We start from the raw sequence: 24,939 nt of genomic DNA on the forward strand, positions 1-24,939 counted from the left end.
GTGGAACAACTGAAGGGGTAACACCCCATTCGGTGGTCAACCAATAACACCTAATACCTGGGAATCAACCTAGCTTCAACCACGCAGGCAACAGCTGCTATCTACTATTGAACGCTGCATAAACAAATATGCAACGATCTCCAATGGTGGAAACACCACCAGATTTCATGGCTAAGCAGAGTAGAAGTTGGTAAAATGATGATTCTCCCAAAGGTGCTATACCTCTTCCAGACCCTACCCCTGCAGCCACCCACAGGTATGATCCTCTAGCTACAGACAAAGCTATTGCAGTTCATAAGGCAGGGACAGAGACCTTGTATGAAGAACGCTATCAGCTTTCTTCCTCCTAGCAAAGGGGGTCTGGGGATCTCTGACCTCCATTCATACCACCAGGCAGCGCAACTGCAGTATCTGGTAGAATGGAATGGTGGTGAATCGGAGAAACATTCGTTATTTCAAGACCGTGTGATGGGCGGTACATCCTTACCTAAAGTCCCCTTTCTAAAAAACCACAAATTCCACGATGTCTCTATCCTCTATTATGCAGGCAACAATGGTGGGGTGGGACCAGACTAGCTCCAGGGCACGGCTTACCCACATTCTCATCTCCCCTGACTCCGCTACTATGTAACCCGGATTTCGCCCCGTGTTTGGGAGACACGACGTTTACAAAGTGGCGAATATTCTGAGTGCCACGCAATGGGTCACATGTTTGACAAGGAAGGGTTTCTCCCATTCCACCAAATTTGGGCAGACTGTGGCATCCCAGAGACAACGTCTCCAGTACCTGCAGCTCAGACACTGGACGCTGCACCTGCAAAATAAGCCCATTGCGCAGCAACACCTCACCCAGTACGAAAAACGGCTTCTCACCAAATTGTCAGATAGAAAACTGATCTCTGAATTATATGCCCTTTTGATCTCCAGTAACAAACTGGAGACAGCCTTTACAACAAAACTGTTACAGCGCATGCCTTTACATCGCATGTCGTTGCAACTCAAAAGTTGTGCAGCAGTGGGTAGAAGCTGTTAGATTTAACTCCAACACCTTCCCTACTGTTGCACATACTGGAGTTGGAATAGAAAATTAATCTATTCCAAGTTCCAGCACCCCCCTGACAGAAAGTCAGAGTAAAAGTTTGCGTTGCAACGGCATGCGATGTATTAGCATGCATTGTAACGTCACCTATTCGTAACAAACACACACACAATGCCAGCCAGGACAGGTGGGAGAAGGACCTAGGTAGATCACTGAGTAGGGAAGAATGGGAAGGAATATACCATAGAGCAAAGCATACTGCCAGTAGTGTAGCACTTACCAAAACACTCACAAACATTTCCTCATACTGGTACTACACTCCAGTGCAGATACAAAAGGCTACCCCATCACAGAATTCGGGATGTTGGCGGGGTTGTGGATCACAGGGTACTCTAGTACATAACCTATGGGATTGCTCGCAGCTCCAGCAATATTGGTCTCAAGTGCATGTCGAAATTGACATACACCAAGACACCCAACACCACGATTCTCTACATACATGCTCCTTGGCCTACCAAATCCGCTAATATAACCCCTGAACTCTAGAAGAGGACAACTAATTGGGCTAGCCCTAGGAGCTGCCATGCAGAGCATACTAATGTACTGGGGTACTCAACAGATGCCTACTCATACCGGCTGGCTCCACAGGCTAGACAGGGACCTGCTTTCAGAGATTTATGGCAGTCTTTCCTGTTCCTCTTTTCACAAGAATTTCTGGAACTTACAGGCCCTAGATATCTCTGTCTCATAGCTTGCCAGCGATTACCCATCAGCCAACATCCGAGCAACATTAAGCGCCATCACAGGCAGTGCCGAATTCATACACTAACCCTGTTGTGAGTGGAGGGCGGGTGGGGGGTGGGAAGGGTTTGGGGCCTCTTTGCCATTTAGACACCTGCACTACTGCGTTTATATTGCATGGGGCTACGCACAGCCCAAGAATGCGCAAGGTCTATTGTTGGCGCTGTTTTCTTGTTTTTTTATGGAAATGTTAATAAAAAAGATTTGAATCATAAAAAAATGAATTTCCATTGTAGGACCTAATCTGGAAAGGTTGTGGCTTTTGCATAGCTCTGAGTACATAGCTATTCAATTCCTTGCAAATTAACGGTACATCCCAAAAAACTACTACTTTTGTAATACTCTGCCTCCGGTCTGTAAAATGTGGGGTCTGAGACACCAAAACTCAGCATATCCAGAGAGGAAAGCAAGAAGAGCTTATCTGGTAAAATAATATAATACTAGTAACTTAAAAATCTGTGTTAAATGTGAAAGTCGAAGGTGAGCCTAATCACCGAAAGGACACAAAAAGTCAAATATAACTAATAATGCTTATACAATAGTTTCAATATTTAGATATTTTAAACCAAATTATTTCAACATGCATACAGACACTTATCGTAGCAGTTAATTTGTTATTTTGACAATTGCTCATAAAAATATCTGGTAAGATTAAATGGTGCTTGTATAGTAGATCACATTTCAAACTAGACTGGACATCAGAAAATAATCTCACTTAATTTAACAATCGCACATAAACATTTTGCATATCATGAAATGATGATTGTATACAATGGTAAACAACATTGCAAACTAGACTGGAAATCAGAAAAATATCCCACACTCCATACAAATATATGCACATACAAAATTACAGGAAGTCATTCTACAGGTGTATTCTTACATTTCTTTATGAACTGGCCCGCAATGTCCAACCCTTCTTAGTATCAGTACTTAGAGGGCACATTCCTTTCTATTTGAAGCAACCCAAATATTCCTATGTTATGCCTATTTTAGTCGTTTTGGGGCTGATTCAGAGAGGCATGCGAGAGTCCGTTAAAGAGTACTAAAGAATTACTCTTTCCGTACTTTTAGGTTATTTTGTAAATCGGCCTCCAAGTGTAGATTCTTCTGTTTTGCTATCCTGTGTTTATGTTTTTCCTTTTATTGAACTTCAGTTTTGGGCCGTTGTAAATGGACACATCGTTTGACCGCTGGACAGTCTGCACTGTTAATCTGATTGTTGCTTGAGCCTAGTCATGAAAACTGGTAAGCACACGTTGATTTCAATTTTCTTAAAATCGTAATTTGTGATTACCATCCTATGGGCTCAGGCACTTTAAATCACTCATGGATAGAAATCCTATTTCTTCCTCTTGTCCTTTGTCTGCCTGTGCAATGCCTGTGAAAAGGACCTTGTCACCTTGTCATTGCATCACAATAGCACTGCATACCAGCCCTCTTTCACGAAACCTATTACTGAATTAAATATAATAATTCTAAATTATAAGATCACCCCTGTGACAGATCAGATTAATACAAAAGTGTAGAGATATATCTAACATACAAATCTGAAATATGTTTGGCAAAATCTGCCTTCTAAATTCCTACGACCTGCTTGGAATGGCATTTTTCAGATTCTAACAGAGTCCTTCCAGGGAAGGCATCAGTGGACTTTATCACCATTCTCCTGCCTAGGTTGGAACTTTGTCTCGCAATAACCCAAGTGTTGAATCTTCGCTTTTTCAGTGGGAGCAGATAAGCACAGCTGGCTCTATGCCAGGTTTGAAGTTATCTCTCTTAGTTGTGACTAACCATACACTTTATGTTTGAAGTAGAGGAGAGGTAAGGACTGAGATGATCAGAGCTATTGTAGAGTCCCACCATCTGTTTCTTTTTGCTGGAAGTATTTTGTCCAGTTTTGGCACAATTTGGAAACAACCTCTAAAACTGCAGATCTAGTGCTCATTCGGACAACCTTGGTGTTCCTAGCACTGAGGCAATCCAAAATTGATCTCCCCAAATGCAGTCTTGAGTAGGTAAACCCCTTAATCCCTTTGACCAATTACTGCTTAATAGCACTGCGTTTTAGTATTTGGGGTACAGTTCCTTCACGAAGGGATGGTGCCTTGGTACGTAAAGTATATCCAGTGAGGTGAGCAGCAGCACATTAAACGCCTCTATGTTTATTTTTATAATGAATTTTAATATCTCAAATATTATGTGCATGTTTTTTTCACTAAAATGTGTGTACTTCAAAATGATCGCAGAGTGAAGACAGATTGTGCTATACCTGTTGTAAGGGTTGCAATTAAATGACTGGGATTATCTTTACTAAATGATAATTTCGTTTTTATCATTCTGAAAAAACCACTATTTAAATAAACGTCCAATTAAAACATCAGTGTGATATAAAATAGATTAATATTGACGATACTGAATAAAAGATAATATAATACAATAGCATCCAAAGTAAAACACATGATATTTTAAAATCATTGAAAGAAATAGCCAATTACTTTCAACTCCTAAATTAAAACGATAATGAAAATATTTCTATGCAAAGTAACATAATACCATATAGCAAGCGTTTAAACTACATAGTATAAAAAAAACAAATATTAATAAATAATAGTAATACCCCATCCAACATTTATTTCCTAATAAAATAATTAAAACTAACTTACAGTTTAGTAGCTGTGGACATTAAAAGCTGAGATTTTAGCCCTCAAATAGCAAATATAATATGTATAAATTCCACGTTAATAATATAAAATAATAACATTATATTTAAAATATACCAATATACAAGTAAATACTTTTTATTGTTCAAAATAAAACCCCTTCCATTCTATAACCCTACAAATGCAACATCTCATAAATAAATATTGACACATTAATTCAGTTAACTGTTGCAAAGAATATCCTAAAGAATTATTTAATAAACAATTAATAAAATATAAATAACAATATTTATAGATTTAAAAAAAGCTAACCATATACAACTGCAAACTCAACATCCTTTATCAAATTTTAAAATTGTTAAAAATAGAATACCCAATGTAATTTCTTTTTTTTTTAGCAGGAACACCGTATTGAAGCCACAGTTTGCCTCTTTAAGGAGGAGGAGGGGGACACTCATCTAGCATAACATTGGGCCAGCGCTACTGGTATGTACTGAATACAAAAATACTGCTTTGAAAACACTACTAGTTAAATATTTTATAAACTAGACAGTCTCCTCATTGGGCCTGATATGTCACTCATGATAGATTGGGATACCCCACTGGGAGTTTGTAGGTATTGTCTGGTGCTTCTTTTTGCACACTTTTTTTTGCAGAATTTAAAAGCTTTGACAGGTTTTGCAAAACATTTGCACACAACCATCAAACTTGACTTTAAATTTGGCAGAGTATACCATGGCGTAGCCAATTCCAACCTGCAGTATGGTCTTCTTAGGTTCAGCAAACACCTTTGTCACCTCTTGAACTGACCTTTTAAAGTCAGGAAAAGAGGATATTTTGGTTCCTCGATACTCCAGGAGACTCCAGGAGAATCCACTCACTGACCATTTTCAATATCTGGTATCTATCATGGTAATTCAATGGCCCAGGAATGATAAAGCATGGTAGAACACCAGCTAGTGTTCTGGGAGCTAGGGAGCTGTGTCTCTTTCAAAAAGGTCTGAGAGTAGCACTTCAACTAAAATGTCAGCTTTCTCAAATTAAGTGGATTTTGCAATGCTCTCAATGTGCACATTGTTGTGACTTGAGAGCACTTCAAGGTCCTCAAATCTACTGTTAGAGAGCAAGACTGACTTTTCTAAAGTTGCCAAGCTGGTTTTTGGATGTCTGGTACACTTCGACCAGGCTGGATATCGCTGTTGTATTTCATTCAGTCTAGCCGCCTGCCAGTGAGTTCTTTCCTCTATGTGATCAAGGTGCTGAGTTATATATATATATATATATATATATATATATATATATATATATATATATATTCACTGAAAAAAACCATAGGTTTCAGACACGTTATAGTTAGGAATTAGCATTTAAAAAACCTTAGAAATTCACTGAAAAAACCATAGGTTTTAGGGAAAGTTATAGTTAGTTGGACATTTCACTCGTACAAAACCCATGAAATTCCCCCGTTATAGTTAGTTCAGCTAACTATAACTCGCACCCCAGCAATGCACTGCTGATGATGTCACATATTACATCACTCATGACATGGTCAGTGACATCACTGATAACATCTCAAATGACATCACTGATGACATCACTGATGACATCATCCATGTGATATTTCATGCATCTTCTCACACCCTAATATAACATTTGATACACCCACTCTAAATTAGAGACTGCGATTCTCAAAACCATAGACACTCCAAGACCAATAACTAGATACCCACTCACTGATTCTTAGGTCTACACACACATCCACTCACTCACCCGTGCAGTCACTCATACTTACGGTCACTCAGTACAGGACTATCATATGCACTCATACACTTATATAGACACTCACACACCGCCACTCATCCATAGAGGTACTCCCACACCTAGTTAGAGATGTAAAAAATTAATCACACTCCCATTTACTCACCTATACAGTTATACACACACCAGCTCACTTACTCAAACAAATACTAGCACATACTTACGCTCTTATACAATCAATGATACAAGCACAAACTCAACCATACAGCCACTCTCACAATCACACACTTTCAGTTATAGCCATTTATATACTCCAACACATATATATACTGCCTTTCACATATGTACTTACTCACACATATACAACTGAGATATACATTCACTCACTAACACACCCATACACACACTCACCCACCCTTACAGTCCATCACAGACGCACTCTTGAACCCATGCACCCAGTTAATCACCCACTCACACATCTATGAACAGAGTCACACACATCCCACCCGCACAAACACTCAGGCACCCATACAGATACTCAGACAACCAATCAATAACCCATATAGGCACTCATGCAGCTATTCGCAAACCCATGCAGCCGCTTACACACCAACAGACAGACGGATACAGACATTAACACAGTTTGCCCACTAACCCATGCATTCAATAAGATAAGTTTAATCACTCACTTATAGAGTCAGTCACACACCTACTAAATCATCCATTCAGACACTTATACACCCACTCATTCTTCAATACGCCTTTCCCTATATATATTAAACATATTTAAACTTTACAGAAACACACAGTCACTGGATGATGTCATCAGTGATGTCATCAGTGATGTCATTTGAGATGTCATCAGTGATGTCATCAGTGATGTCACTGACCATGTCATGAGTGATGTAATATGTGACATCATCAGCAGTGCATTGCAGGGGCGTGAGTTTTAGTTAGCTGAACTAACTATAACGGGGGAATTACACGGGTTTTGTACGAGTGAAATGTCCAACTAACTATAACTTTCCCTAAAACCTATGTTTTTTTCAGTCAATATATATATATTATATAAATATATATAAATGTATTTGTATATATATATGTCTATATCTTGGGTGTGTGTGTATATATAGATAATTTACTTAAAATAACAAAGGTTACAGGGTCTTTATAGTTAGGAATTAAAATTTAAAAACATTTAGAAATGTACAGACAAAATCAAAGGTTACAAGGACATTACAGTGAGGCTTAGATTTCACTTGTTCAAAACCAGTGAAATTCAGCATTTATAGTTACCTGAGCTAACTATAACTTATGCCCCCGCAATGTACTACTTATGACCTCAAATATTACATCACTGATGACATCACTAATGATATCACTTATGACATTATCCCACGTACCACTGTCAATTCTTAAAAAATGAAAAGAAAACTTTTCATTTTTCTTTTTGAAATGCCTCCTGTTATCCTATAAGGAAAATGGGCTGTATTTAAAAATATGCTTTATTGAAAAGCAGTCACAAACATGGTGGTCTGCTGACCCCTGCAGGCCACCATCCCTGTGATTTTTGCGATTCCCATTGGGTCGTAAACTGAGTCTAACCTCATTAATATTCAGAAGGTAGCTCTATTTGCTACACAATGGGAATCACAAAAGGTGCAATACACACATTTGTACAAGGGGGTATCCATTACCAAATAGTGAATTATGAAAAATTGGCTATTTGGTAATCTCAAACAAGTACCTACGTACATCAGACCCTTGATGATTTAAAATAGATTGGAGTGGAAATGGACCAATTATTACCAAGGGAGGAGTGACACACAGGAACTTTGAGACCTTTCCAGAGGGACATGTTGGACTTTAAAGTTGTTTGTTAACAGTCCACTAGAGCATGAATTGTGTCATATCTGGGACAGCAGTGAAGGACTTGCTCGTGGTAGTGCAATCTCCAGGGACTGGGGTGAGCTTGTTATCAGTAGCAGAGAATGAGTCCATGTGTCTGGTAAATAAGCATCTGCATCTTCTACCTATGTGCTACTTCTTGAGAGTATTAGACGAGTACACAAAATAATTTTCTGTATAAAAAAGCTAAAATGTTTGACATTGCCAATACTTGCTGTTATCAACCTCTAGAAACACCTTAAGTAAGCCATTTCTGTTGATGCTAACCAAATGAATACAATACATACAATATATATTCACTGAAAAAACCATAGGTTTCAGGGACGTTGTAGTTAGGAATTAGCATTTAAAAAACCTTACAAATTCACTGAAAAAACCATAGGTTTCAGGGACGTTATAGTTAGTTGGACATTTGACTCATATAAAACCAGAGGAATTCGCCCGTTATAGTTAGTTGAGCTAACTATAACTTGCGCGCCCGCAATGCACTGGTGATGACGTCACATATTACATCACTCATGACATGGTCAGTGACATCACTGATAACATCATCCAGTGAATGTGTGTTTCTGTAAAGTTTAAATATTTTTCATATATATCTATGCCAAGGTGTATTGAAGAAAGAGTGAATTTACAAGTCCCTGAATGGATTATTTAGTAGGTGCGTGCCTGACTGTATAACTGAGTGATTGAATATGTGTTACTGAATGTATGGGTTAGTAACTAAACTGTGTGAAAGTCTGTTTTAGTGTCTCAGTTGGTGTATAAGCGGCTGCATGGGTTGGTGAGTAACTACATGACTGATGACATCTCAAATTACATCACTGATGACATCACTGATGACATTATCCAGTGAATGTGTGTTTTTCTGAAAATTAAATATGTTTTATATATGTACATCTCAAGCTAGATGGAAGAATTAATGGGTATATAAGTGTCTAAATGGATGATTTTTTTTTGTAAAATTTATTGTATAATGGACTGATTAAGTGTATCTTAGTGAATATATGAGTTAGGGAGTAATGTTTAAATATGTAAATATCTGTATCAATTTCTCACTTTTTGTATAAGTGACTGCATGGGTTGGTAAGTAGCTACATGAGTGTCTATGTGGGTTATTAGTTGGTTTTTTGAGTATCAGTATGAGTGTCCGAGTATCTGTATGGTTCAGTGGTGGGTATTACTTAGTGCGTAGATGTATGAATGAGTGACACACTGTTTGTATGTGTTGAACATAGCATGTGTACAGGACTGTATAGGTGGATGAGTGTGTGTATGGGTGTGTTAGTGAGTGAATGAGTGTCTCAATAGTGTCTTTATGAGTAACTACATATGTTTTAAACTAGTATATATGACTATTGGTGTATATAAGTGAGTATATGTGAGAGTGAGAGATTGGAAGAGTACCTGTATAAATGAGTATGTGTTTCTATAAGTGATTGTTTAAGAGAGTAAGTATGTGTTAGTTTCTGTAGAAGTAAGTGCGGTGGTGTGTGTATAACTGTATACGCAAGTAAATGGATGTTTGATACTTTCTTTGCATGTGTGACTATGTGTGTGAGTAACTATGGATGAGTGGCGGTGTGTAAGTGTATGTATAGGTGTATGAGTACATATGATGAGTGAGTGCATGTATGAGTGACTGTATAGGACTTTTGGTGAATGAGTGGATGTGTGTAGATCTTGGAATTAGTGAATGGGTATGTTGTAACTGGTATTGGTGTGTCCATTGTTTTGAAAATGGTATTTTGTATTTTAGAGTGTGTGTATCAAAGGTTATATTAGAGTGAGAGGAGGTCTGCCACTATATCACAAGTATGATGTCATCAGTGATGTTATGAGTGAAGTGATGTCATGAGTGATTTCATATGTGACATCATCAGCAGTGCATTGTGGGGGCGCGAGTTATAGTTACCTGAATTAACTATAACGGGGGAATTCATATGGTTTTGAACGAGTGAAATGTCCAACTAACTATAACACCCCTGAAACCTATAGTTTTTTCAGTGAATCTCTAAGGTTTTTAAAATGCTAATTTCTAACTATAATGTGCCTGAAACCTATGGTTTTTTTAGTGAATTTCAAAGGTTTTTTCAATGCTAATTTCTTACTATAACGTGCCTGAAACCTATGGTTTTTTTCAGCGAATTTCAAAGGTTTTTAAAATGCTAATTTTTAAGTATAATAGTAGTTATAATTATGGTTTTTGTACTGAATTTGAAGATTTTTTAAACTGTTAATTTGTAAATATATTCTTTATTAAACAATATATATACTTTTGTGAAAATTGTATAAAAAAAATTACAACTGAAATATACTGTAATTATTTTGTTTTATTTTTTTATTTTAATATTTTTATATTATTTTCTTTTAAAAAAAAAGAAATTCTGGAGTCGTGCACCCAAAGCGTACCTAACACGACGGGTGTGCGTATTAAAGCTGCCATATTGGAAAAGTCGTGAAGGATCCGGGTACGGTGTGCGACGGGTGCGTGTTTTCCAGTTACGTGATATACGTGTAATATTACGTGGTGTGCGCGATAGGTATGCAACCGATACGTGACTCCTGCTCCCGCTAATTCGCGACACATGCGCATTACAGTACGCGATGCTTGCGCGGTGGCGGGCCCCGTGCGATGTCATGTGTGGGGCACGCTGGGTCCGTGGCTCCCACGAACGTTTTTATATATTAAAATGATATATAAGTGTCTTTAATGTACATACTAGGGCAAGAGATTATCTAAGGTATTCATAAAAATAATATATTTCTACTTGTAATAAACTAATATTATTTTTAAATATATTTTCGCGGAGTCACTTTGGGTGCATTCTTCGTGAGCGCAGGGTGCGCGACTCCCATGTGGCCTTAAAAAAAGGATTTGATTGGTTCATAACATTTCCCACTGTAACTATTGAAGGGCCCCACCCATTTTAATCATTCTTCTTGGACCATCTTCAGAGAAGCATCTCTTCTCCAACTTGAACGTGTTTGGTTTTTTTGGGTGTTTTTTTGGTCAAGTCTGAACAAAAATGGCATCTGGAGAGGAGCAGCAAGTACAACTAATTTCAGAAGAAGAAGTGTTGGAGGAAGACCCACCCAAAAAGAGACCAGAGTCTGTTGCTCGGAAGTTCTTCACTTTTCCAGATGGACAGAAGAAGGTGAATACAACAAAGGTGACATGCTTGCTGTGTGGGAGGGTCATGTCGCGAGGTAGTGAGAAGAAATAGTCCTGTGGTACAGCAAGTATGTACAAGCATTTGCGCACCATTCACCCCTGGAATATTGCTTGGGAGGAAATGAGGCGAGCTGCGGAAAATCCAGCACCAGCAGTTGCTAGCACATCAGGAGCGTCACAACCAACACCTCCTAAGGACATAAGGGAAGAATTTGCGTTTTTGGAACAGGACTGTGTGAAGTGTAAAAAAATTCTCTGCTGCGGCGAGCAGTCGGTGGATGCAATTTGTGCTGCCCAACGCAACCACCGCTGTTAATTTATTATTTTTGTTGTTGTTTTTGGAATGAAAACTAATTCCAAAAGTAAACCACAAAAAAATACAAAAGAAAAAATAAGTTATTGTCAGAACTACCTTATCTGGGTAAAAAAAAGAACTATAATTGCATGGTAATGTCTGAAAGTTTGGTTTAATATATGTTTAGAGCATGATTGACTGAAAGAATGCATTAGTAGTATATGGTGAATTTATAGGGGCAGATGTATGAGGAAGTGCTGTAGTTTGGTACTGCAAGCCCTTTTGCTGCACTGCGCTGCAGCACTTCTGAAGCACAGGGATGCGACATATTTACATGAATATGTCGCATCTCTGTGCATCCCTCTGCACTGGCGCACAAATGGTGGCCATGTGCTAGCACTTGCACCCTTGCACCATGGTGCAAGGATGCCTGCACCGTGGGCAGATTGTTTTTGTGCAGGAAGGAACACCTTCCTGTACAAAAACAATCACTAAAGGCATTTTCCACCTCCAATGCATGCTAGAATGTAGCAGGCATTGAAAGAGGAAAAAATGAGGAGAAATTAAAACATTTCTCCTCATTGCACCTTGCTATGCCACCTGTAGGGTTGTGCAGCATTCACACAGATGTCCAGATTTATGTTTTCTTGTAAATCTATAGATGTGTCTTGTTCCTTGGGTGTTGTGTGGGAACATACACAGCAACACCCATAGAACGCCCCTTCCACACAAAGTGCTGCGTATGAAGGGGCCGTATTTACACGGAGAGGAAAAGCCATGCAGGGTGGCTTTTCCTCTCCTTGTAAATATGGAGGTGCCCCCAGCACCACCAATACATCGCAAAAAGTGATGTACTAGTGGTGCAGGGGGCTTTTAAATCTATTCCATTAGTGCTTACGTATTGGCAGAGTAATACGATAAGTACATAGTGCTGGATGGGTGATTGAGGAAGTGCATGAGACTGACAGGAGGAATCCTAGAATATATAGGTATTACTTCAGTATTTAGTGGAGTGTACCAATAGTATGTATATGCTTAGATGTTTGTTGGGATTGTGCACAGAATATTGTAGGTGTACTTGTGTTAGTGCCTAGGCCATTCCATAAGAACATCATTATTAATTTGAATTATCACAGTGTTGTAAATAGAGTACATGGTCAATTTATCAGTGCTCAGGTATTGATGGAGTGATAAGATAAGAAAATAGTGTTGGATGGATGATTGAGGAAATGCATGAGACTAACAGGAGGAATCCTAGGCTGCATGGGGAGTACTTCAGTATTTTGTGGGGTGTACCAATAGTATGTATGCGGTTAGAGGTTTGTAGGCATTGTGCATAGAATACTGTAGGTGTACTTGTGTTAGAGGCTATGCCATTCTATAAGTACATGACTAGTAACTGGAATGATAACACTGCTACAAACAGGGTGCGTGAAGAATTTATAAGTGGATAGATATTGGCCAAGTGATAGCATAAGTTGATAGTGATGGATGGGTTATTGGAGAACTACATGGGACTGACGCGAGGATTCCTAGTCTGCATGAGTAGCAACTGGGTGTTTGTAAGAGTGTATCAATAGTATGTATGTGGTTACAATTCTGTATGTATACTACACAGAATATTGTACCTGTACTTGTGTTAGTAGCTAGGCCATTCCATAAGTACATGACTAGTAACTGGAATGATTACAGTGCTGCAAAGAGAGTGCATGGAGAATTTATAAGTGCTTATGTATTGGTGGAGTGATAGGATAAGTAGATTGTGCTGGACGGGTTATTGGAGAAGTGCATGGGACTGACTGGAGGATTCCTACACTGTATCAGTACTAACTAGATCTTTAGAGAAGTGTACCAATAATATGTAGCTGGTTAAAGGTCTGCATGCATTGTGCAGAGAATATTGTAGGTGTACTTGTGTTACTGGCTAGGCCACTCCATAAATACATGACTAGTAATTGGAATGATTACAGTGCTGCAAAGAGAGTGCCTGGTGAATTTATAAGTGCTTAGGTATTGGCAAAGTGATGGGATAAGAAGATAGTGCTGAATGGGTGATTGAGGAAGTGCATGGGACTGACAGGAGGATTCCTAGGTTGCATAGGTAGTACCTTAGTATTTACAAGAGTGTTATAATAGTGTGTATGTGGAAAGAGTTCTGCATGCATAGTGCAGAGAATATTGTAGGTGTACTTATGTTAGTGGCTAGGGCACTTCCTAAGTACATCACAGTAATTGGAATGATTACAGTGCTGCAAAGAGAGTGCCTGGTCAATTTATAAGTGCTTAGCTATTGGCGGATTGATAGGATAAGAAGATAGTGCTGGATGGGTGATTGAGGAAGTGCATGGGAGTAACAGGAGGATTCCTAGGGTGCATGGGTAGTAAGTGGGAATTTGCATGAATGTATAAATAGTATATACCTGGTTGGAAGTCTGCATGCATACTGTACAGAATATTGGAGGTGTACTTGTGTTAGTGGCTAGGCCACTCTATAAGTACATTACTAGTAATTGGAATGATTACAGTGCTGCAAATAGAATACATGGTCAATTTATGGCTGCTGAGGTATTGGCGGAGTAATAGGATAAGAAGGTAGTGCTGGTATTGGCAGATTAATAGGATAAGTAGATAGTGGTGGAGAAGTGATTGGAGAAGCGTATGGGATAGACAGGAGGATAGCTAGACTGCATAGTTAGACTGCTGGTAGTTGACAGCAAGGTGAGTTTATAAGTGCTTGTGTATTGGTACAGTGATTCGATAAGGACATAGTTCTACTGAATTATTAGAGTATTGCAAGGAGATCATCTGAGAAAATGCATAACTGCTTGGGTACTGACAAAGGTATTGAAGTAGTACATGCTAGTAGTAAATGACTTAAAAACTGCATTACCAGTAACATAGTGATTGGTGGACTGTATGGTTAGTACCTGAGCTATTTTAGACATTAATAAGCAGTGAGTAGGTGTTTAAAGGTGTGTATGAATAGTGCCTGGATGAATGTAGTAGTGGATGGATAGTGTTTGGATTCCTTAACCTCAACTTTACAGTAGTAGATATCAAAATATTGTAAACATTTTTTGCATTTGTTTGTTATATTTTAAAGTTTAAAAACTTTTTAACTTTAGAATTAGGATCTGTAAAAGAGAAGAAAAAATACAGATATAATATATAATATCATTTTATAAATACAACATAATTTAAGCATAATATAAATTATTTTGTTTGCCTTTTTTGCTGATCTCAGAATATATTGAATTTCACTATAAATAGGGATTTCAATGTTACTCATCACATAACAGCGGTCAAAAAAAAACAATCAAAAAGATTGTTTAAAAAAAAAAAAATCTGTGTCAAAAATATTTTCAACATGCTACACTATCTCTGCACACTGTATAAAAACACCATCCTCAATAACATAGCATATAATACCAATCACACATATATAAAATGCTTCTTTGTAAGAGAATTTTGTTACTACAAGATAAAAGAAGCAAAACAATAATTCAATCAATAATTCTTCAGAATTTCCATATACTCTAAATGATGTTCTTTAAAATATATGTTGTCAGAATATCCCAGAAAAAGTGCTTAATTCACAGTAACATCTTTCCTCTAGGCCAAATGATAATCCTGAAATCCTTTATAGTGAAATTGTCCAAAGTAATCGTATTAATACAGTTTAACATATTCCCAATAGGCCGAATTATGTTCTTAGAACTTTGGTTTTAAGAATATTAGGTAAGAATTTGGTATTTCATTCGGCAAACGATATCTAAAAACTAAATGAGCATCATTACAATATGTCCATCCTTTATTGCATTTTAAATAGACAGTGTAATGTCCAGATGTTGTAGAAGGTCTATTGTGGAAAATAATTGCTACTGCTACAAATGTTCTTCCTGATATTGATAGTTGACTCGCTACAAAATATTTAATTAAGGTTTCCAATTTTCTTCCATCAACTGTACAACGTTGTATCATTAAAATTATATATTGTCCAAATTTTTCTGTAAATAGTGTTGATAACATTTCTGATTTGCATTGGCTACACTCCATGTTTTGATTTGCTGCCTTAACTAATTTGTTGAAAGACACTGTTTTACAGTCTGGTATTGTTAAATATATAAATCTTTCAGTGTCTATGTTAGTGGTAGAAGTAAACCTACAATTTTCACATTCATGTTCCCATTTATAACGAAGTCCAAATAGATTTTCAATTTGTATTCCTTCCTCTTCTAATACTGCAAGCATATACATTAGATGTTCCTGAGCATCTTGTTGCATATTCTGTGTACATTGCGTAGAACCAGAACATATATCCAAAAGATTACGAATATCAGAAACACTTTGGATTTTAGTTTTATCAGTTCTCAATTTTTCAAAAATAGAACGCAACAAGGAACAAAACCTTTTCTCATGATTCTCCATAATTTGCTGTTGCAGATATTCCCGAAAAAATACAACATTTACCACTACATTATCATAGTAGTTGATACCGGAACTATTTTCTAACTGATATCCGACAATCTCTTCAATAGTGTCCTTTTTCTTTTGCTTGGAATTTCAAAATTATCCAGATTTTTTTCTTCTCTTTAACTTCACTACAGATATTCTCATACCTTTTCTTTCGACCTACTACACCCTTTTCATATAGAGGATATTCACCTAAATTGGGAGCATACAGTCTCCTTAACCGATTATACTCTCTTACACAATTTACATCTGCACCAATCTTTCTCTCATCAAAATCAATCAAATGCGATCCAGATAAAGTTCTGACTCGGGACAAAGCAACATATGCCATACCCTCTTTAAATACGGTACTTCCAATATTTACCAAAGCACTGTCTACACTTAAACCTTGAGATTTATGAATAGTCACCGCATATGCCAAAAAAAGAGGAAACTGTTTTCTACGAACATACAAATCTTTAACAAGCAAAAAACGAGCAGAACAACAAGCAATTTGTTTTACTTCTTCAAAATGATCAAATTTGATTTTCAAATATTCAATTCCATCTTTTTTTTGGTAATTAAAAAAATCAACAACTTTTCCCATTGCTCCATTTACTAAACCTTTTTCCACATCCAAATTACGCCGTAAAATAACCCGACAGTTTACACATACATATAAATTCTTTTCTAAACCAGCAGTTTTAGATACAGATTTTTCTAAAGAATCCAATTTTTTTTCAGTTTTTCTGTCAAAATATTAGTAATTCCTTCATGCTCTATTTTATCAATGGCTTCCATTGTGATTATTTGTTCATTTTCCAACTTTAAAAGTTCTTCACTGAATGTACAACACACTCGCAGTGTTGGCATGAGGCAGATTATAGATTTATTTTCTGCATTTTCTTTGTATATTTTTGCAGGAACTATATTTTCATTTGGAAACAAGTTGGTAAGTAGCCGACTTTGCAAAACTTGTTTGCCATGTTCTGTCAATACACCAATTCTTATATCTTGAAGAATGGTTCCATAATCTTCATTATTTGCTTGTCGCATATTTTTAATGAGTTCTTTGTATTCAAAATATGACCAAATGTTAACGTTTCCAACACTTCCCGAAGACTTTCTGGTGTCTTCATGCACAAGCGTTTTAAATATTGGTTGCCCTTTTACAGGAGTAAATTGCAGTAGATCACCAAAAACGATCACGTTTTCCTCCAAATTAGACATCGTATTCTGTTTTTAAAATTTGCTGCATTCTTAAATGCACAAAAGCAAGCATTAAGTTTGAGACCATGCTCACCTCATCAATAATCAGAAGTTATTTTTCTTTAGCACTCTTGGAACTCCATAACAAGCTTCTCCAGATAGCTTGAGATATTCCAAATTATTTTCATGTTGTACAGGTAGCATTAGTAAACGATGTAATGTAATTCCTTTAATGCTGTGTGCTGCCAATCCAGTTGGAGCAGTTACAACACAAGACAAATGTGAGTCAGTTATTTCCATAGATAAGTGGTCAAAACTTTAATCAAGAAACTTATTCCTGTACCAGCTTGACCACTGATCTACATTCGGATAGGTTGAAATGATGTGCATGTGCATTCTTTCTTTTCATGAAGAAAACCATGGTCAATCTGTTGCAGATATATTTATTTCTGCTCAATATTTAGTTGCACTTCCAAGTTTCCTAAGTCCATAATATCTTCTTGAGCTTGATGCATTGCAGTTTCCACTTCATTCATGGCGATTGCTGCTTCATTTTCAAGAATTGGTTGTCCTAGTGGATCTTGACTCAGGTTACCAGAACTTTGACTGTCTTGAGAACTGTCTCTAGCAATCTCAGCTGCAATAGTAGCTTCTTGATCAATTTCTTCATTCAACATTTTGAGATAATTTGCAATAACTGGGTATTCAATGCTATCTTTACATGCATTGAAAGAATTTTCATAGCACTGAAAATCTGCAAGTAATTCCAGTTCCGTATGCCGAGGTTTGAAGAATTCTCTTCTATCAGCAGTATCACAACACAGTTTCCTGTGATTAATCCGATTTCCTTAACTATGTTTCACCAAACATCCTTCTCAACCAATCACTGCATATTTTCCTTCATTTATGTTTTCTGTAGTATTTTTCTTAAAACTGTAAAATTGCAGCACTTCATGGAGACATATGGTCTCAAGATGACGACTTCTATTTGGATAGTATGTATCCAACATGTTTGTTTTGACAATATCTGTACTTTCCGGTTCATTTACTGCTAAATATTCAATTTCTGGTATAGGTTTAAGTACTCGATTTCACGTTGCAGCAAGACCTAGACTCACCCAAATGATCCCTCTTGACTTTGAATATGAACTTGCAGATGACAACTGATCCTAACATTCGTATGCTCAAATCTCTCGATGGGATAACATCTTCAAAATAAACTGTACAATTTCTTACTAAGACTCTTCTCGTGGGAAATTTCTTCCCACATTTCTTTCAACTCCATCTTTTCTGATTTTGTTATGTATGATGTTACATTCCGAGCAACAGCAATGGAATTGTCCGCAACATACTGAATATCCATATTAGCATTCCACATTGAGAGGATAACTGGAATATAATCATTGATATACTTTGATTCTTCACTTCTTCTCAAATTGTACTTATTTTTGGGAAATTTTCTAGTGATGGTATGTCTCACTGCTGAAATGAAACTGTTTGCTCTTCCTTTGGATATTACTGGACGTGGAAATCCAAAACGACATTGGGTATAAAACTTTTCCTTCAATTTCTATTTCCGTCTACAGTATTTGCCACATCGATGACTTTGGAATCGTAACACTTGTTGCCTTAAGGCAGACTTCTTCAATCTGTGGGGCGCGCCCCCCTGGGGGGGTGCGACACCATCCTATGGGGGGCACGCACTCCACTCTAATTTTACCATTGTTCCTTGACTCACAAGTCGCAAGTCTTTTTAGAGAACTCCGGTGAGGGGGGAGGGAGGGCAAATCGATGGGGCACAAAGCTTTTGTTATGTTAACCGTCCCAGGAGGGGTTAATTCATAGAGCTGAAATGCTTCAGCTGCAGTGAGGAGGCAGGAAGTCTCCTCTGCTAAAACCGAAGGTAAAAGAACAGACAGGGCTGTTCCTTCGCATTCGATATTATAGTAGAGGAGACTCCTAGCCTCGCACTGTAGCTGAAATGCCTGTCTGTTCGTTTGCTTTCAGTTTAAGCAGTGGAGACATCCTGCCTCTCACTTCAGCTGAAGCATTTCAGCTCTATGAATTAACCCCTTCCTGGGAGGGTTAGCTCTTCCCAGAAAGGAGACAAAGTTTATTGTAAAACTACACAGGCAGGCGCGCAAAATGCCAGCCAGCCATGTGTTCTTTTAAACAGACTGCAAATTGCTTTTCTGTAAATAAAGAAGCATGTTCCCTTTTATTATCAGCCATTGATTATTCAGGCAGCCCTAGAACACAAGTACAAGTTATTTCTATTTCTATTTGCTGTTTAAAGTATGCATGGACAAGTACTGACAATACAGCTTTAGGTGACTGCTTATTTTTGCACCGCCTGGGACATCAAAATAATGAACTGGCAACCCTAATCACAAGACTGGGAGTTTGTTGCAGGATCACCACATTATTTATTTCCTCCACCCTGATCCCTGGTTACTGCCATATTAGCAATAGTTTAACACTTTTGAAACCCTACGCTGCCGTCAATAACATTCTGAGTTACTTCAAATGTCGGGGAACGCACCTTGCATTCAGACAAATCGCTCCTCATTCTCGCCCTTCACTTTCATGCTCACCCTGCACTCACACTGATCCCCATGCACTCACACCCTTCACCCACTTACCCTGCACTCACAGTGATCACTCTGCACTCCCAATTCACTTGCACTGTTTACTCTGTACCTCACCCTGCAATCACACAAGCACACTACTCAACCTGCGCTCAAGTGACACTTCACTCACCTGTCCCCCTCACTGCTCAATCTGCAATCTCACTCAAATAAGCCCACCACTAACTATACATTCATTCGTCCCACTCTGCACTTATATCTGCACCCAAATTCATATGGTCACCTCGCTCACCCTGCAGTCACTCCTCTTACCCTACTCGCAAACTGTTGCATGCCTCCCCGTGCACTAACATGAGCACTCCTGCCACCCACTCAGCGCAGAGGGTTAATGTGCCTGCTCCATAGAATGTGTACAATGTAGAGAACTGAGTGTGAGTAAACAATGAGTAGCGCTATAACAAAATGAAGAGAGATGAGGTGCATCGTTGGTGAGTGGCAGTGAGGGAATTCATGGAGAAGGAGGAAATGTGGGAGGGGGCACCAAAAAAGACTGTTGCACTGTGTGCAACAGGTGCTTGGGCCAGCCCTGGCTGGGAGTGTTAGCCCCCACCCGAAGTTCGGGTGTAATTGCGCCCCTGTACACGAGTATGGGCATGTCGTGCCCCATCAAGATTTTCGTCCTAAACTACAAACGGACACATTTACATGCACTGCAATCCAGCTTTCCAGGGGGCCCCTTGATAGACAGCTCTGTTTTTTCCCTGATGGCCTGGAATAATTCCTAAACAGATTCTTGTAAGTACCATTTTGTTTTATTTCTTTTTAATGTGATTGATGTAAGGAGTCAATTACTATTTGCAGAGAAATGTTTGTTTCAAGCAACAACCATAAAAAAGTTTATTATAGATCCAAGCGGGTCCTCACATATGAGAAATTGAAGGATGTCACAGATAATATTCGCTGTAAAATTAGTGAGCTGCTGCTTAGTTACAACAGTGAAAACACACATTACTATCTATGAATATTAGATGTAAAAGCTTTTAGAGTTTCAACCATAGTGCCTGTGCACCGTTAGTAGCCTGGCTAAAGAGGGTAAGGCAGAGCTGAAAGTAAATCAGTCAGACTCAAAGTTGTACTGAACAGGGGCCCCCAAAATAGTTTTGGCCCAGGGCACCCAAAATCCTTAACATGTCCCTGCCACCACAAACTTTGTCAGACAACATTGCTCTGAACTAAAATAGACATCATTCATTTATTATTAGTTCTATTTTTTGTAAACATAAGCCCGACGTGTCCTTAACCCCAACTGCTTCAGGCAAGCAACTTATCTTACTACTTAAGAATTCTCAATTAAGTGTTCGTTCAATGCCCTCTCTGTAAACTTTCAACTTTGTCTTCGGGTCCATAACAGGTTGGTGGGCAATTATCCCATTATAATGCTGCCTAAAACGTTTGTTAATGATTTCTAGAGAAGATTTGTTTCTTGTGTACCAACTCTGAGCTAGGGAGTGCTCAAAAATGCTATCAAAACTCTCTTGCATTTCAGCTCGTCCTATTTATGTGAGATTGGGTTCTCAGCACTTGCGGTATTAAAGACTAGGGGGCGGATTTACAAGCACCCTGCGCCACCAGTACGTGACTTTTTGTGACGTACTGGTGGCGCAGGGGGCTCCTCCATATTTACAAGGACAGGAAAAGTCACCCTGCGTAACTTTTCCTCCTCCTTGTAAATACGTCTCCTTCACACGCAGCACTTTGTGTTGAAGGGTTGTTCCATGAGTATTGCTGTGGGTGTTCCCACGCAACACCCATGGAACAAGACACCATCTCCAGATTTACGAGGAATCGTAAATCTGGAAATGCATCTGAATGCTACGCCACCCTAGAGGTGGCTTAGCGAGGCGCAACAAGGAGAAATGTTTTCATTTCTCCTTGTTTTTCCCTGTTTCAATGCATGCTGCATTCTACAGCATGCATTGAAAGAGGGAAATGTCTGTAGTGATTGTGTATGTGCAGGAAGGTGCCCCTTCCTGCACAAAAACAATCTCCCCACGACGCAGGCATCCTTGCACCATGGTGCAAGGATGCCTACGCTAGCGCATGGCTGCAGTTTGTGCGCCAACGCAAGGGGAAGCACAGAGATGCATCATATTCTTGTAAATATGTTGCATCCCTGGGCTTCGGAAGTGCCTTGTAGATCTGCCCCTGGATGTGGAGAACAACCTGAGGATGGCAGTAGCAAAAATCCATCCACAGATTGACCGTCTGTGGCGAAAAACAGGCACACCCGTCACATCTATGTTGGTGGTGTTATCAATCAATGTCATGTGTAAAACAAAGCATCCTAGTAAAAACAATTTGCACATATTTTATCTAGGAAAGGGTGGTTTGAGCTGTGTAAAAATCTGTCATTTCGAAAAATTGGGTTTTATGTTTGAAGACAGTGCAGAAATTACTGGTAAATTACAGTAAATAGTGAGGGAAAAAATATATAAAACGGTGAGTGAGTTGGTGGCAGGGTAAGAGCAAATCAGCCGATTTCCGGTACCCAGGCAAGTGATTTAAAAGGTGACATTTTGGTGCACGAAGGTAGTTATTAACAAAAAGTTCACACAGCCCGAGCCTTCACGTCTACCCGGATCCTCGCAAGCTCCCCAGGTTACTCGCATTATCATACGCCTCTGCCTCGGATTAATCGGCTACCTCGCAACTATTACGTTGTCATTATCTGGGCTCCCGCCCCAAGGCTTCATTGCGTTTCCTAACGCTACCAACACGGACGTACCGGCTCCCTCGTAACCCTTCACGTATCCAGGAATTGGCTGGACTCGTATCTGACGGGCCATAATACTCAATTTAGTGGCTCACCGTAATTCTGGTTAACTTTCCAGCCTCCACGGAATTCTGAACATCCTACGAGTCCCCGCCTTCAACACCAGCGTTCGTTTTTGATGTATGAGACGGAATTGCGCATCACACACCACCTAGTGTGGATCATCTCCCCTTCCCGCTCCCTGCACTGCTTCCCCCCAGGCAACTAATTGTCATTCTCCTGTCCTGAAGAGATCCCACCACTCGCAAAGGGATCGAAACGTCGTCGACAACCATTTCTAAACTCCATTGTATTGCAAATTGAAATGTCGGAGTATGAAATGTCTTACTGACTTTTTGTTAATAACTACCTTCGTGCACCAAAAAGTCACCTTTTAAATCACTTGCCTGGGTACCGGAAATCGGCTGATTTCCCCTTACCCTGCCACCAACTCACTCACTGTTTTATATATTTTTTCCCTCACTATTTACTGTAATTTACCAGTAATTTCTGCACTGTCTTCAAACATAAAACCCAATTTTTCATTTTACTAATTATGGCATCTTAATTTACTCTACTTGAATGGGACCATTGTTCCTTTACAAAAACGTATACACCCTCGGTCCCTTCTGATTCCTAGGGTCTCCTTGTTCCTTATAATCATAATCTGTCATTTCAGCACACCCACTCACAAACCTGCACTTTACTAAACACTCTTATTGTGGTGAACATTATTTGCTGGATATGGCCCAGGAGATGCGCGCGGCGGTCGATTATGTAATGTACCAGATTCCAGACATTTCTGTCAGGTGTTGGAGGGGCCCAACAGCTAAAAAAATTGAGCTGGGGGGGCTCAACCTACAAAAGTTTGAAGACCTCTGCCTTAATGTGTTAAGCACATGTGACATAATCTTCAATAAAAGATAAAACAGTGTCATCCGAATCAGTTCCAAATTTGGGGGGAAACTTGATCCATAACAGCATATGTATATGAAGAGCACCTCTAGCTTGATACTCCTTTCTCCAAAAGAAATCAATAACTTCTCCAAGAGGAGGATTCTTTTTATTGTAGATAAAAGACATCATAGCTTCAAACCTATGGTTGAAATATCTGCATACATTTAGAGGATCCAAAGAGCACAATTCTCCAGGTGTCTTTTATTCAATATTTATAATATTTGAATTTGCTTCTCGAAGAAATTCAAGTAAATCATCCCAGGCGTTTTCAGCACAGCTTAGGGTAACAAACCACGTAGGAGTTCCTAAGTTCCTTAGCATACATTTAAGTTCTCCATGACGACGATACCAATGCTCATTAGTACCGCGCTGACATGCCATCAAATTAATCAGTTGAGATTCTAAATGATCATCTCTCTGATGTACTTTATCCATAAATTCCTTTGCAGAAACATTTTGAAGATGTAGTCCTGCGACCTCTGACCCTGTTTACCAGGCAGGTCGCTCCCCTCACCGCCACGCAGCCCCCTGTGTGACCACTGACCGCTGCTGCATTGTGTCTGCCTGCGTTAGAGTGACTGTGCCCTCCTTCTCTTCTGTACCCACGAGTGAGTGATTCTCCCCCACTGTACCTGTGTATTTTGCTACCTTGATTGTCCCCCTCTCCTTTGGTGCCCAGATTGTGTCCCTTTTTTCTTCTGTCATTCCCCGTGTCTCCCCCTCGCCGCCCGTTTCCCGCCGCCGCGTCCCGTAGCTCCGCCCTCCTCGCACCCTATTGGCCGCCGCGTCCCATAGCTCCACCCCCCTCACACCCTATTGGCCGCCCCGCTCCCACCTGCTCCTCCCTCCCTCTCCCACTCATATGGAGGCCGCGCAGCAGTAGAGAGAGCGACCTCTGACCCTGTTTACCAGGCAGGTCGCTCCCCTCACCGCCACACAGCCCCCTGTGTGACCACTGACCGCTGCTGCATTGTGTCTGCCTGCGTTAGAGTGACTGTGCCCTCCTTCTCTTCTGTACCCACGAGTGAGTGATTCTCCCCCACTGTACCTGTGTATTTTGCTGCCTTGATTGTCCCCCTCTCCTTTGGTGCCCAGATTGTGTCCCATTTTTCTTCTGTCATTCCCCGCGTCTCCCCCTCGCCGCCCGTTTACCGCCGCCGCGTCCTGTAGCTCCGCCCCCTCGCACCCTATTGGCCGCCGCGTCCCATCGCTCCGCCCCCCTTGCACCCTATTGGCCGCCCCGCTCCCACCTCCCAGCTGCTCCTCCCTCCCTCTCCCACTC

The sequence above is a fragment of the Triturus cristatus genome, chromosome 2_2 (genome assembly GCF_964204655.1).
Source record: "Triturus cristatus chromosome 2_2, aTriCri1.1, whole genome shotgun sequence".
Classification (NCBI taxonomy): Eukaryota; Metazoa; Chordata; class Amphibia; order Caudata; family Salamandridae; genus Triturus; species Triturus cristatus.